Source organism: Eriocheir sinensis, chromosome 43 (genome assembly GCF_024679095.1).
Source record: "Eriocheir sinensis breed Jianghai 21 chromosome 43, ASM2467909v1, whole genome shotgun sequence".
Classification (NCBI taxonomy): Eukaryota; Metazoa; Arthropoda; class Malacostraca; order Decapoda; family Varunidae; genus Eriocheir; species Eriocheir sinensis.
The window spans coordinates 857552-874963 of record NC_066551.1 but is presented as its reverse complement, the minus strand read 5'-3'; the positions used below and the strand labels follow the sequence as shown (position 1 = coordinate 874963).

The 17412-nt window shown below is 42.4% G+C and overlaps 1 long non-coding RNA gene across 2 annotated transcripts; it reads right to left on the bottom strand.

Moving 5' to 3' along the window:
* Positions 1-981: 981 nt before the first annotated feature.
* On the bottom strand, positions 982-7650 carry LOC127010293 (uncharacterized). 2 transcript variants are annotated; one of them, XR_007763034.1, is made up of 5 exons: positions 7296-7650; positions 7116-7259; positions 6756-6863; positions 6684-6719; positions 982-6647 (listed from the first exon to the last, which is right to left on the bottom strand). It is a non-coding gene; the product is annotated as an uncharacterized LOC127010293 (long non-coding RNA). The 2 variants fall into 2 exon arrangements; XR_007763035.1 differs by having other exon boundaries at positions 7188-7259.
* Positions 7651-17412: the final 9762 nt, after the last annotated feature.

Sequence of the window (17412 nt, the reverse complement as noted above, 5' to 3'; positions counted from 1 at the left end):
TCCTCTTCTTCTTCCTTCCCCTCCTCCTCCTCCTCCTCCTCCTCTCAGATCACGGTGCCCACTTAACGTGATTGTGCCTCATAACTCTTAGCTCTTAGCGAAGCGAGGGAAAGGCGAGACCAAACCAAGTGTTGACAAGATGCAGCCTCCGAGAATCCATGAAAGGGGGATGAAAGGGAGAGAGGGAGAGAGGGAGGAAATAGAGAAGAGAAGAGAAAAATGACATGAAAGCGAGCGAGAAAGATAAAAAAAATAGATAGATGATTAGGTAGATAGATAGAAAAAGGAAGATAGATATAGATAGGTAAATTAACATACAGATAGATAGATAAATAGATAGAGATAGATAAATAGAGTAAAACAAAACTGAAGGATATTTTTTTATTCATTAAAGAGATAAAAATAATCTTGCAGTGAAAATAAACAAAAAAAATATAAAAGCCTACCAATAACCACCTTAAGCAAGAGAGAAGAGCGGCATACAAACTCATGAAAATACAGGAAGAAATTTTAAAGATATTTCTTAAAGGGAAGTTTAAAAAAAAAATCGGGTTATAAGGAAAATAAATAAAATAAGTATATATCAAAAGTGTATATCCAGTAATTAAAAAAAAGAAAAAAAGCGACGTTATTAACAACTGAAAATGAAAAATAAGAAAGTAGGAGTAAATAAAAGTTTAAAAAAGCAGGAAACCGAATATCCGCGCCAAGAAATAATATCTGCCGGGGAAAGAAAGAAAAAAAATCCTTAGAATTCACAGACAGCGCTCCGAGGCCTTAATTTTTCTGCACACCTGAGAACTCTGCTAATTAGTGTGTGTGTGTGTGTGTGTGTGTGTGTGTGTGTGTGTGTGTGTGTGTGTGTGTGTGTGTGTTTATCCCAAGAGTTTGCAAATGATCCAGGTTTTAATTGGTCTGACACATTATACTTCTCTCTCTCTCTCTCTCTCTCTCTCTCTCTCTCTCTCTCTCTCTCTCCATACTTCTATTTTCCCTAAGTTTGCTTCGTTTCTTTAATATTTTTTTACGACGCTTCATCTCAGTTTCTCGTTTTCATCGGAATTCGCAAACTCGGTCTCGTCTTTGCTTAAACACGATTCAGTTCCGCGGCTCATGACTTATTTTCTATCCTCCGAGTGCATTCCAAACGCTCCTGTCGTGCCATCCAACACCCTTTGTCCTTCATGTCCTTGTTATCCTCTTATTCCGTTGACAGTCTATTGTTTTACCATCAACGGATACACTGATGCTTTTTCCCTTCTTAAATCCTTTTCCTCCGCTTGACTTTTTTTTCTTGTTTTAGCAAACTGTTATTTTTTCCCTCTTCCTATGTTTTCTTCCTATTTACTTTTGTTTCGTTTCGTCATTTAGTTCAGTTTTTCTTTCTTGTTTCCTCATTTTCCACGTCGTCCATTTTCCTCATCTTCTCTCCATCAACATCTTTTAATTCCTCAAACAAATTCCTTCTGTCCCTCTTCAATGTTTTCTTCCTAATTACTTTCGTTTCATTTCGCAATGTAGTACAGCTTATTTTTCCTCTTCTGTTTCCTCCTCCTCCTCGTCGTTTTTTTCCTCATCTACTCTTTCTCAGCCTCCTCTCCCTCCTCCTCCTCTCTCTCGACCTCTCCCTCATCATCATCACGTCACCTTTCGTCATAAGCAAACTGTTCCCATTACTCGAATCTGCGTTTTGTAGACTTGAAACGGAATTACTACCCAACCTCCCTCCTTTCCCTCTCCCACTCCCTCTCTCTCACTCTCACTCTCTCTCTCTCTCGCTGACAGCTGACTGATGCCGTGTGTATAAAACTAATTTTCACGGGGTCTTGCATTCCACTCTCCGCCGTTCCCTGGTGCAGCTTGTACGGCCGTCACTCAAGCCGAGGAAAAAGGTGAAAAATATTGAGCCATTTGTAGGCGTTGAGTTGGGGGTTTGAAGAGACGACTTTGAGCTACCAGAGAGAGGTCCAGAGAGAGGTAGGGAAGGAGAGAAAAATACTAGGGAGTTCTGTGAAGATAGAAGGATGAGAGGAAGGTTTTTAACGGCGATGTGAATGAGCCAAAGAGGAGGAAGAGGAGGAGGAGGAGTGGGAATGAAAAACGAGAGGGAGAAATAGAAGGAAAGAAGGAAGGATGAGGCATATGAGGAGGAAGAGGAGGAGGAGGGAAAAAAAAGAGATACGAGTAGAGGGAAAGAAAGAAGGAGGGAAGGAAATGAGTTGTAAAAGTTGGTTGTCATTGCTAGGAGTAGGAATAAGTCACCGAGGGAAAGAAAGACAGAAAAACGAAAAGAGAACGCGAATGAAAAAAAAAAGTGCGGATCTTATATCTTTCTGTCTCTTTCACAAACACATACACAAACACGCGATAAGATAGCGATGATAATATAAAAAAAATGTGAGTATTTGATCTCTTTTTTGCCTCTTCCACAAACACAACCCACCAGAAAAAAAGATAGAGACGAGAATGAAAAAAGAAAAAAAAGAAGTATTTTATCTTCTCACAAACACAAACACAAACACACACACACACACACACACACACACACACACACACACACACTCAGACATATACAACCACCCAGTCACGTAGCTTCTTGTTCTGTGTGAGTGTGCGTGTGTGTGTGTGTGTGTGTGTGTATGTGTGTGTGTCTCGGAGCTGATCAATGCAGTGCTCAGGAAGAAAGTAAGATAGTTTGTCTGGCGAGAAGGAGGAGAAAGTTTACAGGATCCTCAGCGCGGCGCCGGCAGACACAGAGGCGCTGGTGGCGGCGGGCGAGCGGGGCGAGGGTGTGCGTGGGAGGAGAAAGGGGCGAGGAAGGGGAGGGGACGGAGGTGAGGCTGTTGGGAGCATGTAGATGGGCTGATGAAGACAGGAAGGGAGGGGAGGAAAAAGGGTGGGAAAGGGGAAGGGAGGCCGCTGGGAGTATGAAGATTGTGATGAAGATAGGATGAGAGGAGAGGAAAGAGGATGGAAGGATAGAGATGGACTGATGAAGAGAGGAAGGGATTGGGGGAAAGATATGGGAAAGGAAGAGGGATAAAGGAAGAGAGACAACAAAAGACACTAAGAGAGAAGGGCTAATGGAGGATACGTGAGAGGGTAATGGATGACATAAGAAGAGGTACACAGGACGAAAGAGATGAAGAAAGAATGGGTGATAAATGTGATACTGGAACATAAGGATAAGTTAGGAGGTAAACGGATGAGGGAATTAGAGGAAAAAGAGAAGAGGGGAACGGGAGAAGAGGCAGTAAAGCAACGAGTGGAAAAAACCGTAGAAAAAGGCGTGAGGGAAAGAACTAAGAGCGGTGTGTGAAAGAAACAGAACAGGAGGGAGATCAAAAGAGAGAGAGTGTGTGTGGGAGGCAGGAAAGCATATAGGAGAACAGAGGCTTAAAAAATGACGGTAAAAATAATATGCAAGGAAAAATACTGACTTAGCAAGGCGAGTGGGTGGATGAAAGGTAAGAGGATGAATGGAATATTAAATAGAGGCTTGTGATAGAGAGTAATATGATGTTGGAAAGCTTGGGTAAAGGCAAAAAGGGGAAAAATGAACAAAAACGAGTCGGGGAAAAACGGAGAAAGGGGATAATGAAAAGGGCTAAGAAATGTAAACAAGACAGGAAGATAAGAAAATAAATGTAGATATAAATAGATAAATAGGTGAAAAGATAGAGATGATTTATATGAGTGAGTGAAGGTTACGAGAAAAAAAAGGGGGGAAAGGTGATACTGAAGGGGCGAAAAAACGAGTAATTAGAGAAACAAAGATAGATAAATAGAGCGAAAAACGTGTAATTAGAGAAACAAAGATAGATAAATAGAACGAAAAAACGAGTAATTAGAGAAACAAAGATAGATAAATAGAACGAAAAAACGAGTAATTAGAGAAAGAGATAGATAAATAGACATAGACAAATAGAGAGAAAGCGAAAGGGAGAAGAGGAATAAAGAAAAAAAATCGACCCTCCGCTATCTTCCCCTGCGAACAGAAGCCAGTTCTCTCAGATCGTAATGGGAAGAGAATCACACTCCGGGAAACGTTTCTATACCACGCCCCTCCCCAATCCCCTATTCACCCTCCTCCCCCTACCCCTTCACCCCCTACCTCCTTCACTCTCATCCCCTTCCCCAATCCCCTATTCACCCTCCTCCCCCTACCCCTTCACCCCCTACCTCCTTCACTCTCATCCCCTCCCCCCCTCTCCTCACCACCTCACCCTTGCCCTAAATCCATTAAGTCACGCGGGCGACGAAAACAACTCACGCTGAAAATGAGTTAATGACAAAAAAGAGTAACGTAGCCTCGCCCTGCCTCGCCCAGAGCCCGGCCAAGCCTAGACCAGCCCGGCGCCTGTAGTTTCAAGGGCTTAAGGAGAAAATTAGCCGCACCTTCTATAGGGGAGAGAGAGAGAGAGAGAGAGAGAGAGAGAGAGAGAGAGAGAGAGAGAGAGAGAGAGAGAGACCAACACCAGTGAATGAGTGAAAGAAAAAAAATAGTTACACCCACCCTCTCTGGCTCCCTCATAAGCCCTTCGTTACATGGAAAGAAAATGGGAGTAGGAGGAGGAGGACGAGGAGGAGGAAGAGTCTCTCCCCTTTTAACGTAGGAACAGAATCTCACTTAAAGTTACAGCAATATTGAATGAAACGTGTGCGAGTGAATATTTGGAAGCAGGCCAGGAGGTAGAGAGATGTGGATGGTGGAAATAATGACGGAAGAGGAAGAGGAGGAGGCAGAGGCGGAGGAGGGGATGGGTTGGACGAGGACGGGAAAAGGAAGGAAGGAAGGGAGAGAGAAAGAGAGAGCAAGAGAGCGAGAGAGAGAGGGAGAGAGGTTGGAAAGGCAGAAGGGGAAAGGAATGATGAAAGGTGAGGGATTACGTCCGCCATAATGCACTTTTTTTTTTTTAGATGTTCCTCTAAAATTCAGTAACATTTATTTACGTCTTGTTCTTTTAAAGCCCCGAGTGAGTGAGTGAGGGCAAGGCCAGAGACGGCGCGGAAAATCATGATAATTCTAAAATGCTCTTATTCGAAAAATGTTCTTTATAATGTCAGTTCCAAAAAAGTTACTCCAAAAGATTCTTCTTGTCGAAAATGTTACTTCAAAATGTTCTTATTAAAAAAGGTTACCCCAAAAATGTTGTTACTCGAAAAATGTTGATCCAAAATTCGAAAAAGAACGTTACTCTAAAATGTTGTTAATGGAAAAATTGTTACTCTAAAATTCTGCTACTCGAAAAACGTTACTTCAAAATGTTATTAAAAAATACTTGAAAATGACGGTATTAAAAAAAGTTTTACTCCAAAATGTTGCTACTCAAAAAAATGTTACTCCGAAATTATTATATGGAAAAAATGTTGCTTCAAAATGTTCTTATTCGAGAAAGTTACTCCGAAATGATTATATAAATGGAAAATGTTAACCCAAAAATGTCGTTACTAGAAAACTGTTACTCCAATATGCTCTCACTCGAAGAATATCGCCCCAAAGGATTGTTATTCTGCTACGAACAGGCTTCCAGGTCTCCATTATTCCATTTTCCATTCCTCTTATATTTCCATTCGACAACATTTTACCTCGTGTTACCCGGTGATTTAGAACACTCGATTTTCGTCCCATTCAGCCTCCTCTTCAGCCTTTCGATGTAAAACACGGAAATCACGAAAACGCACACACACGTTTGCAAATTTACTTTCCCTGTGCCAACCCACTTCGCCCTCCTCCCATCCTCGCCTCCTCCCTCCCCTTCATGTCCCTCCTCGTCCTCTCCTTCTGCCCTGCCTCACCCCTTCCTCCCATCCTCGCTCCTTCCTCTCATCGAAGTCCCTCCTTGTCCTCTCCCTCCTCCCCTTTCAACCCCTCCTCCTCCCCTTAAAGTCTTTCCTCCCAGCATCACCCCTCCTATCCAATTCGCCCCTTCCTCCCCTTCAAGACCCTCCCTCCCCTTGAAGCCTCTCTGTCCTCATCCCCTCCTCCCCTCCTCTCTGCCTAGTCCCAACTCATCCCCTCCTTCCCTTCCCCTCTCTCATACACCAGAACCGACCTCTCACATTTCAAGTTATCATTATTTGCTCTTCGTATTTATTTCCCCAACGCAGCTCACTTGCCAAACACACACACAAACCACACCTTTCAACACATAAACTATTGCAGCATTTAGAAAAATCCACAGAGAGCCAACCTTATCTAGCCTGACCGAAGCTTCCTAATAAAATATAACTGATTAACAAACCACACTTATCAACACACAAGGCTTACCGCATTTAGATAAACCTTGCCTTATCTAACCTTGACCGAAGCTAACTTATGAAAATTATCAAGCCAAACCAACCCAAACTTAACTTTATCAATAAAAAGTCAATACAGAAACTAAAATAAGGAACAGATATACGAAACTGAGAGCAATTAAACAAAAACCTAAACTAATTAATCCTTACGACCCCCCCCCAAAGAAAAAAGGCAAATATCAACATAAACAAACCAAGCAAAACCAAACTAAGCGCAATCAATAACAGCCAATACAAGAACAACAACAAAAAGTAAAACCAAACGAAACTGTGAGAAATAAAACCAAACATAACCAAATTAAACCTGAAGAGACGAAGTGCAAATATAAAACCTGGTCAAACCTAACCTAACATTTCTTCACTAACCTGGTACAATGCCTAACCTAACCTCTCTTCACTAACCTGGTACAATGCCTAACCTAACATCTCTTCACTAAACTGGTACAATGCCTAACCTAACCTCTCTTCACTAACCTGGTACAATGCCTAACCTAACCTTTCTTCACTAACCTGGTACAATGCCTAACCTAACCTCTCTTCACTAACCTGGTACAATGCCTAACCTAACATCTCTTCACTAACCTGGTACAATGCCTAACCTAACCTCTCTTCACTAACTTGGTACAATGCCTAACCTAACCTCTCTTCACTAACTTGGTACAATACCTAACCTAACCTCTCTTCACTAACTTGGTACAATACCTAACCTAACCTCTCTTCACTAACTTGGTACAATACCTAACCTAACCTCTCTTCACTAACTTGGTACAATGCCTAACCTAACCTCTCTTCACTAACTTGGTACAATGCCTAACCTAACCTCTCTTCACTAACCTGGTACAATGCCTAACCTAACCTCTCTTCACTAACTTGGTACAATGCCTAACCTAACCTCTCTTCACTAACCTGGTACAATGCCTAACCTAACCTCTCTTCACTAACCTGGTACAATGCCTAACCTAGCCTTTCTTCACCAACTTGGTACAATACCTAACCTAACCTCTCTTCACTAACTTGGTATAATGCTCTCAATCGTCCTCCAGTCTCCCTGTCTTAATTTTGATAAGAGGAAGGATCTTTAAGGATATGGTGAAAAGACACACTCACGAGGCAGTCTCCCTGACCTGCAGAACTCGTAGGTCAGAAAAGATATCGATGTGACCCGCTACCCCTCGTCCTCGGCCTTAAAGCTGATCCTGCCCCTTACTTCCCGTTCACTCCCCTTGCTCCCTCCCTCCCAATCCAACGGTCTCCTCACTTCTTTCTCTCTTAGTTTGTCTCGTTTCCCCTCCCTTTCTTTTCTTCCCTGCCCATTTCGTCTAACATACACTTTTCTTCCTCCTCCTCCTCTCTTTTCTTCCCCGCCCATTTCGTCTAACATACACTTTTCTTCCTCCTCCTCCTCCTCTCGTTTTTTTCCTCTACATTTCCCCGCCCTCTCTCTTTTCCCATTCTGACCTACACACACTTTATCTCCTTTCTCCTTTCTCTGCTCTTCCTCCTCCCCACTTTCCCTTCAACCTCCTTACACTTTTGTAGAATTTCAACGCTACTCTGCCTTCCTCCTCCCCTTCACTGCACTGACTCCCTGCAATTACTCCCTATTATCATCTGTTTAACCCTTTCCCTCCTTCCTAACAAATCTTCTTCACCCCCTCCAAGACTAGTGCACGATAGCTGTTATGAGAGGGATACTCACTCTCGCGATAAGGCCTAGAGAAAAATTGTACATATCCCTTCATGTATTTCCTCTCTCTTCCCGCTCATCCTCTTCCTCATTATTGCCACCTCCTCTCCATACTTTGCTTTACCTACTGTTTACTTTTATTTATCCTTTCCGCCCTTCACTTCCCTCCAACCATCCCCTTCACTTCTCTCTTCTTCTTATCCATTACCTCCATCTCCACTCCATCCCTCACATTCCTTCCTATTTACTTCATTGACCCTCACCAACATCCTCTTCCTTTCCTCTTTGCCTATTTCACATAACTACTGCTTCCTATCTATCTCTTGCCTTCCTTCCTTCCTTCCTATTTACTTTCATCCATCCTCTCCACCCGCTTCTTCACTTCCTCCATCTCTTCTCCCCTCCTCATATGCCCCACCCTCCTCTTCACTTCCTTCAGCTTTTCCCCCTCTCTCCTCTTGGCCGGCCGGAAAGAGCAGTCCCACGGCAGAAACTCATTACTCTTGACTCTGGCGGCAATCCCTCGTCAGGAGTGGCTTTATCAAAAGGGAATTAGTGGGGCTTCCAGAAGAGACAACACACGTGAGGAATCGCTGGAGGCGGGGGATACACGTCGGCCGCGGCTCACACGGGGTTCTTCGGGCGACGGGCGGCTCCTCGGGAGGGGCTATTCGGCGAGACGACTTATTATTCTCTTTATGAAACGCGATATTTTAGGCTTTATCGGGAGATCGTCTTCAGTTTGTGCACTCAGATACAAAGGTTTAGGTGGCGAGGGTACTGGGTGAAGGGATGAAATTTGCTAAACGAGAATCAATAGGACTGGAATTATGTTATTATAAGTGACGAAACAGATAGACAGCGAAGAGTGCGGATACTATACGTTGCCTGTTCAGCAGCCTTCAAACACCTCAGACGCCGAGAAAAGAAAAAAAAAAGTAAAATATATAAGAAAAGACGAAAGAGGGCGAACAAGATCAAGAAACAGAGCGAAAATCTATGTGTGCCACCCGCCAGGGAAGGAAGAGTAGGGACGCCAAGGCAGACCGGGTGCACGGCTGTGACTGTGAGTCCGAATCTATGTACCAGAACTAGATGGCCATTGGCTATCAAGCTCATCCGCCCTTTTCAGGACTTATGTTTCGTCCTTCTGGGTGTCCCGTCACCTTCCTCACTGGATAGCCCAGCGGGGGAGCCGGTGTAGTCGCCGACAGTCCCACCATGCAACAAGCCGTACTGGATTACATGGTACCAGTAGTAGTGGTCCAAAACACCAGCCTGACAGCCCCACCATGCAACAAGCCGTACTGGATTACATGGTACCAGTAGTAGTGGTCCAAAACACTAGCCTGACAGTCCCACCATGCAACAGGCCGTACTGGATTACATGGTACCAGTAGTAGTGGTTCAAAACACCAGCCTGACAGTCCCACCATGCAACAGGCCGTACTGGATTACATGGTACCAGTAGTAGTGGTCCAAAACACCAGCCTGACAGTCCCACCATGCAACAGGCCGTACTGGGTTATATGGTACCAGTAGTAGTGGTTCAAAACACCAGCCTGACGAGATTAAAGGACACACTTTATGGTTCTGCCTGTATCTTATCTATGAAGAATTTTTCGTTGAATTTTGAAGCCATAAATGATTTTTCCGGGTATAAAGGCGGTAAATATTTTCTAACGTGCATGTGTGTGTGTGTGTGTGTGTGTGTGTGTGTGTGTGTGTGTGTGTGTGTAAAAAAAATGAAAAAAAAATAAATAAATAAAGGGTAAATAGGAACGTCAATTACTCTCCTTATTAAAACGATGACAATTTTAATCAACAAGTCCGGCAAATATTAAGTGAACGTGCCCTTTTTTGCGCCTGAAATGTTGCACGCAGAAAAAAGCACACACACACACACACACACACACACACACACACACACAGTCAACGGAGCCTTAATTTTAATACACGTGAAATCCAGCAAACCTCATTTCCTCTTTTAGATTTTATGGCAGCGAATGTAATAACTTCATGCATGCCCCTTCTCTCTCTCTCTCTCTCTCTCTCTCTCTCTCTCTCTCTCTCTCTCTCTCTCTCACACTATTTGGCGTTATTACAGCTATGAGAGAGAGAGAGAGAGAGAGAGAGAGAGAGAGAGAGAGAGAGAGAGAGAAAAGAGGTCAAGGTGGCTTCCAAGTTGTGTAAGGTGAGAGAAGGAGAGTTTGTGACAAGTTTGGCAGAGGGAAGAGGAATCAAGGAGTAGCGTTAATAATGAGTTGGTAATACCTGCGTCACTCAGTCAATCAGAACATAAGAACGTAAGGAGTCTGCAAGAGGACGGTTGGTGTACACAAGGCAGCTCCTGTACACTCAACCCCACCTTACCTCACCACTTACTTAACCCGGTAGCTGCGGGGATCATGCTTTTAAAGGCCCCTCTAAGCGAATTGATGAGAAAAAATCATCTCTCACGCAAACCATTTCATTATATATACCTATCAACGTATTTGTGATCAGTTTATGCATCATCTATTTTGGGGGTTTATATCATGGGAAAAATTTGACCCGTCGCTGGTACACGGTAAAGCCTCAAATCTGGTCCGTCGCTGCTACCGGGTTAATCAATGAAACCAAGAGATAGAGCAAATAAGTCAGCCATTAATGCTGAAAACAGGATGTATAAGACTTGACAGGTACTCAGTCTAACGATTTTTCCTTTCCATATATTTTCACTTTTTTTTCTTACTTCCCCCTCTCATTCTTCTAAATTCTCTCTTTTCCTTTACTTCCCTTTCATTTTTTTGGATTAATATGTTTCATTTATCCTAATCTTGCCTCTTTTTCTCTCCACCTCCATCTTTCATTTTCTGCTTCCCTCCCTCATTTTCTTATTCCCTTCCTCATTTCTACTACTTTCTCTCATTTTATCCACTAATCTTTCTCCCATTTTAAAGATCAACACTAACACATCAATAATAATTAGCGCTCGAGAAAAGTAAAACAAAATATCAAATCATTTTTCGTACCCTCTCTCATAAAGAAGCCGAGAAAAAACGTAGACATGAGAAAAGATGGGAAACAGAGTAAAAAACAGAACAGGAAAATATAACAAGAGGAATAAGAAATAGGAGCAAAGGAATAAAAAATAGGAAACTCGAATAAACAAGAACAAGAGTAAAAATTGGAGAATAATAATAATAATAAAAGAAAATTAGGAATAGAAAAAAATAGAAGAGGAAAGAAAAAATTGGAGAATTGGAATAAAAACAGATTGGAGCAAGGAATGTAATATAAATATATATGGATCGTTGCTTGAGAGACGTCCATGCAAGTCCGCTCTTAAAATGAATCAATACATAAAGGATGTGAACCCCACTTTTACACTTTAGTGGCGATGAAGAGAGGCGAGGACAATGTGTGTCCCTGCCTCTCCTATACTCTCTTCCGCTCTCTGTCTCCTTCCTCTCTTCTTTTGTTTCCTTTTTTTCCGTTCCTTTTCCTTCTTTCTTTTCCTTTCCTTTTCTCTTATTTTCTTCTCTTCTCTTTTCTTCTCTATTCATATCAAATTTTCTACCCTCTCCTCTCCTTTCTCTCTCACGCCCCCACAGTGCCTCAGGGCCATGCCACTGTGCTCATATCACTTGCTTGGCTGCCTTTTATACTCCCCTGAAATAATAATAATAATAATAATAATAATAATAATAATAATAATAATAATAATAATAATAATAATAATAATAATAATAATAATAATAATAAGAAGAAGAAGAAGAAGAAGAAGAAGAAGATGATGATGTCAGTAGTAGAATATATAAAAATTAATGACAATCGTAACATTTTCTGTTATATTTTCTCTCCCAGCTTAACGTATTTCTTTTATCCTTCGTCTCTGCTACATCTTCTCTCTTTTATTCTTCGTCTCTGCAACAGTTTCTCCTTCCTCCTTCCCTTCCTCCTCCTCCTCCTCCTTCGCCATCTCTTCCTCCTTTCCCTTTTCAACACTTCCTCCACACGCTTTCTATCTTTCCTCTGGCTTTCTTTTACTTCGTTGTTTGATCCTTATGTATTTTTTCTTCTTTATTCTTTTCCTCTCGCATTTGCATTCTCCTTTCTTCTCCTCCTGAAGTACCACACTCACCCTCCTTTGCAGGCCTGATCTTATCCACCTCCTCCTCCTACCTTTCTTTCGCTCTCCTCTTCGTTCTTTTATAGTCCTCTTTATGCTCCTCCCCTTCTTTCTCCTCTTCCTCTTACTTCCCTTTCTTCTTCTCCTCCTCCTCCTCCTCCTCCTCCTCCACCACCCTTCCTTCTCTTCCCCCATCGTTTCGAATTTCCCCAGACTTTATCCAACCTCTATTCCTACCTTTCTTTTCCTTCCCTCCTTAAGCTCTTATAGGCCTCCTCCTTCTACCATTCCCTTTCCTTTTCCTACTCCTCCTACAGCCCCTATCCCTGCTCCACCTCTTCTTCCTCTCTTGTCTACGCCCCCCATCCCTTCCTCCTCCTCTTTTCTTCTCCTCCTCCTCCTAAAGCCCCTATCCCTTCCTCCCATTCCTTCTCCTACACCCCTATCAGTTCCTCCTCCTCCTCTTACCCCCATCTCTTCCCAGGCCCATTGGTACAGTCTGTTTCCACAATAAACTAGGCGCTGCCCGTCTCACGCCCCGTGTGTTTACGCTTCTGCTCACTCGATGGCGACAAAACAGCTCTCTCTGGCCTGTTTGAGAATCCGGGGAGCCGTTACCCTGTCGAGCGGCTCCTTATGCGTGATCGTCTTCCTCTATTTCGGGGCAAAAATATTATCGTGTGGCGTGGAGCGAATGGCAGAAAAGAAGGGAGGAGGGGGCTTTGGTTTACTGTGTTTGTGCTCGTTTGGGTATTTGGTTATTCTTCTGCGTGCGTTGGTGGTTGAGATAAGTGTTTTTTAGGGGGGGAAGGTGGTGAAAATATTGTGGGAAAAAATATTAAAAAAGGAGGAGAGGAGGAGGTAGTGTTTGTGTTTTCTCGGATGTTCTTTCGTGTGTGTTTGTGTGTCTTTGAGAGAAATGAAGGGTGGGGGTGAGGTGATGATATTAAAGGCTTTCTTCGGGTGAATGGTTAAAAAAGAGAGGAGGAGGAAGGGGCTTTGGTTTACTGTGCTTATGGTGGATCGGATATTTTTTAGTGTGTTTTGTGTTTGTATTTTTAGTGGAGTTTATATAAGTGTAGGGAAGAGGGGAAGGGTGAAAATATTATCGTTTGGTGTGGGGGAATAGTAAAAATGAGAGGATATGGGGAGTAAGCTTAGATTTACTGTGTTTGTGTTAGTTTGGGTATTCTTTTGTCCGTGTTTGTGCGTGGTTGAGATACGTGTTGGTGGGCGGGGATTATGTTAAAAAGGGTTTGGGGGCTGAATGATAAAAAAGAGAGGAGGAGGAGGCTTTGGATACTGTGTTTGTGATGGTTTGAATATTCTTCCGTGTGTGTTTCCGTGTGGTTGAAATAAATGTGTGTTGTTCTTTTTTGTTTGGAAGTTAAAATATTATCAAGTGGCGTGGGGTAAATAGGAAAAAAGAGAAGTGAAGAAGGAGACTTTGAATGTTTGGAAAGAAAAACAATAGAGGGAAGAAAGGGGATTGAGTTCACCGTACTTGTGTTTCTATTTTAGGTGGAAAGAAAGGAGGAGGGGAAGGGAAGAAGAGGGGGCGGAAAAAGTAGTGTTAATGTAGTGGTAGATAATCCGAACAGCTATTCTCTCTCTCTCTCTCTCTCTCTCTCGCCTCATGAAAACAAAGCCGAGGCAGAGAAAGAAAACACTAGCGCCGAGGAAACCACATCCATTCCTTTCTTTTTCACTCGTTTGAGAATTACGTGACCAACCGCTAACTATGGACGAGGAGGAGGAGGAGAAGGAGAATGAGGAGGAAGATCATGTGAAAGAGAAGGAAGCAACGAACAAGAGTAAAAATAAGGAAGCAGGAATGAGAGAGAAAGGGAAAGAGAAACAGAGAAAGAGAGAGAGAAGGTATAGCAAAAGAACTTCTACTTTACTCTCTTTAATTATGTCTTTCTTTCTTTCTACGATCCCGCGAAGTTCCCTCCTAACGGGCAAACAAAGCGACTCTCTATTCCGATTCTCGTCCGCCTCGAGGGAAACACACGAGGCGATTATGGTAACGTGTAAATTCTTATGCTCCCGAGACCCGCCGCATTGTAGTTCAGGATCCCTCGGCGTTGGACTCTGGCAACAAACACGGCTCCCATCTGATATTCTTGTGTTTTCCAGAGCTAAAAAGAAACCCGTACAGATATAGACAATCCAAGACAACCTAAAACTTTCACTAAAGGATTTTCTACTCTCCACAAAGAAGATATATAATTCTAGATTTCTCTCTGTCGGATTCCGGCAACAAACGCGACTGTCATTTGGTATTCGTGTGTTTTCGAGATGCTAAAAATCCCGTTCAGACAGATACTCCAGCACGACATAATACGATCACTATAGAAATTTCTACTCCTTAAAGGCACTGTATTGGTCTTATAAATCCCTCGATGTTGGATTCTGGAAACAAATATTGCTCTCATATAATATTCTGGGATATTCGAGAAGCTAAAAAGAAAACGGTTTAAAGACAGAGAAATAAAGTAAATTCTACGCTACCCTGAGACACTATATTGCTACTCTAGTACCCTCGGTGTTGGAGTCTGAAAACAAACACTACTTTTGTTATTCTGGTGTTTTCAAAGAGGCTAAAAGAAGCTCGAACCCGGAGTCCAGCACACTAATCTATTTTCCAAACACCCGGAAGTTGCCATAATGTTGCTCTAGATTCCTCGTTGTTGAACTCAGAAAACAGCCATCATTTTCATGTGATATTCTGTTTTCGAGAAGCTAAAAAAGAAACCCGAACACAGCCAGACAATATATGCTCGCTAAAGGAATTTCTACACTCCCCCATGCCCGCAATATTGCTGTCCTAGTTTATTTCTTTTCTACCTAATGGACACAGACTCTGCTTCTACGTGCTATTTTTGTGGCTGAAGAAAAGGCACAGACAGGCACACGCAAAACAGCGGAAGAGCAAAAAAGCAACACAGAATACAGACTAAAAACTAATCATCTTTTACAGACATTATAAAAAAAAGTTATTCAAAAGCGAAGTTCGTCAATCTGATATTTGTATTAATGTCGTTATTTGACTCCACTGAACTCCTTGAGATAAACTAATATAACGAAGCGAAGAAATATAATATAAACCATTTTTTTTAAAGAAGGAAATATATACCTTTGAAATTGGTTGACTGTTATCATCAATATAACTTTTTTTTTTTACCTCAAAACATCTACCTTCAAAGTATGCTCAGTGTTTTCATTAGTAGAATACAGTAACATTTTTTTTAAGCTCAAAACATCTACAGGTAAAATATGCCTAATGGAATCCTTTAAACAACAAGTAGAGTTAATTTCATTGCTAACACAATTACAAACACGCGTCTTTCCGCGCTGGACTACAAAGGCCTTCCCTGCAGCTACTCGCTTTGTCCGCGTGAGGGGGAGGAAGGCAGCAACAAGTCATTCGCCGTAAAGAACGACAAAAAGAATCACCTCCCACATAACTTGGGTACCCGCGGCCCGTCGTCCATTTGTCATCCCGTTCCGGACCCAGAGACTCCCCTCCCACGACCGTCCTCCTTCCTTTGTACGGAGAGGCTTTGAGTTACGATGATGGGGTCCGTCTTTCTGTCTCTCTCAGTACGGTAATTACAGTCCGTTGGTAATAGACGAAACATGAAAGCTAAAACAGGGTACGTCTCCATTCTTCGATCTATAAGAGTCAGAATAAAATAAAAACTATATTCAGTGCTTACAAAGGAGAAAAATATAGATGGTTTCCCTTTTCTGGTTTATACAAGGCAAAAGAGCAAAAACAGTACTACATTATTTCTTTTCTACAACATACACAAAGGAATAATGGAAAACCCCCTTTTTTTGTATTTATGAAAGGTAAAGCAACAAAGGTAAAAATGTATTCAAAGTTTACAGAAGAAACAACAAAGGAGAAACAGAAAGCTTCCAGTGTAGGATAAACAATAGGTAGAGGAAGTTACCGAAAAAAATGTCAACAATTACTTTTTTTTAAGGTTCAAAAATACTAAATATCATCACTAAAAATGATAAGAGAAAAAGCTGTAGATTAGAAGATAAGAAAATTAGGCAAATAATAAATAAAACCAAAATTCATTCAATAAAACTTCCTTAAACACTAAAATATATTAATTACGAGTCCTCACCCACCGCATATCCAGTCACCTCGAAAAACTACCCCCCCCCCCCCCCCACACACACACACACACTCCAACACCGGCGTGAAAAAGAAAACAAAACAAGCTAATCCAGCCAGTAAACACACGCTGGAAAAACAACACAAATTCCAAAACTTTACGCGCCAAACCATTATTTTTTGTCCAAACTACCGCCCGAGAGAGAGAGAGAGAGAAAGAGAGAGAGAGATTAGAGATCGGTGTCTTAGCCAGTCGTTTAATCATCTGGGATCTCTCTCTCTCTCTCTCTCACCCCCCACCCGACAACTTCCCCTTCTCACCTCACTTTCTTTCTCGCTCTCTTTCCCCCCCACATCTTCCCCCCTCACACACATCCCCTGCTCTCCTCCCCCCATACATCCCCTTCCTCCTCCTCCCTCCCCACTCTTCAAGGCTGTGACGGCCCCTAACTCACCCGTAACCGAAGATCACATGCTCAAAGGCGCCTCCTCGTAAAATCACTCCCGTAAATTACAATGACGATATTTCAGACTTCAAAGCCCGCACGTCAATTGGGAGAAAAATAAGCGGTCTTATTTTTTTTCTTAAGGCTTCTTTTTTCTTTGCTCTTTTTCCTCTTTCCTCTTCTCTCTCTTCTCATTTTCTTTATTCCTTCCTCCTCATTCTTATCTTCATCCCCTCTCTCCACTTTTATCTGATCTTCGTCCTTTCCTCATTTTCTTTTATCTTCACTTTTCTCATGTCACTTTCCTTCTCCTCTCTCTTGTCCTCTTCTCTCACCTTTTCTCTTCTCTTCTCTTATTTTCCTCTGCTCCTTCTCCTTCTCTCCCCTCTTCTGTTATGTAGTGTTCTGTTCTCTTCTCTCTTCTCATCTCTTCTTTTCTCTCCTCTTCTCCCCTCTTCTCCTCTCGTCTAATCCAACGTTTGATGCCTGATTCAAAGATACGCTTTTAGGGCAACTTGCGTCCAGCCAAAATTAGCGTCACTAATTGTGCACTGCAGGGTCTAACTGCAAGCAGGCTGGAGTGTGTCTCGCTCACTTACTCTCCTCTGCTTCTTCCTCTTCCTCATCTGGCTATGGCTCTTCCTCTTCTTCCCCCTTTTCTCATCTTTTTTCTCCTTCCCTTCCTCTTCCTTTCCTCTTTCTCCTTTTCCTCATCTTCCCTGCCTTTTTC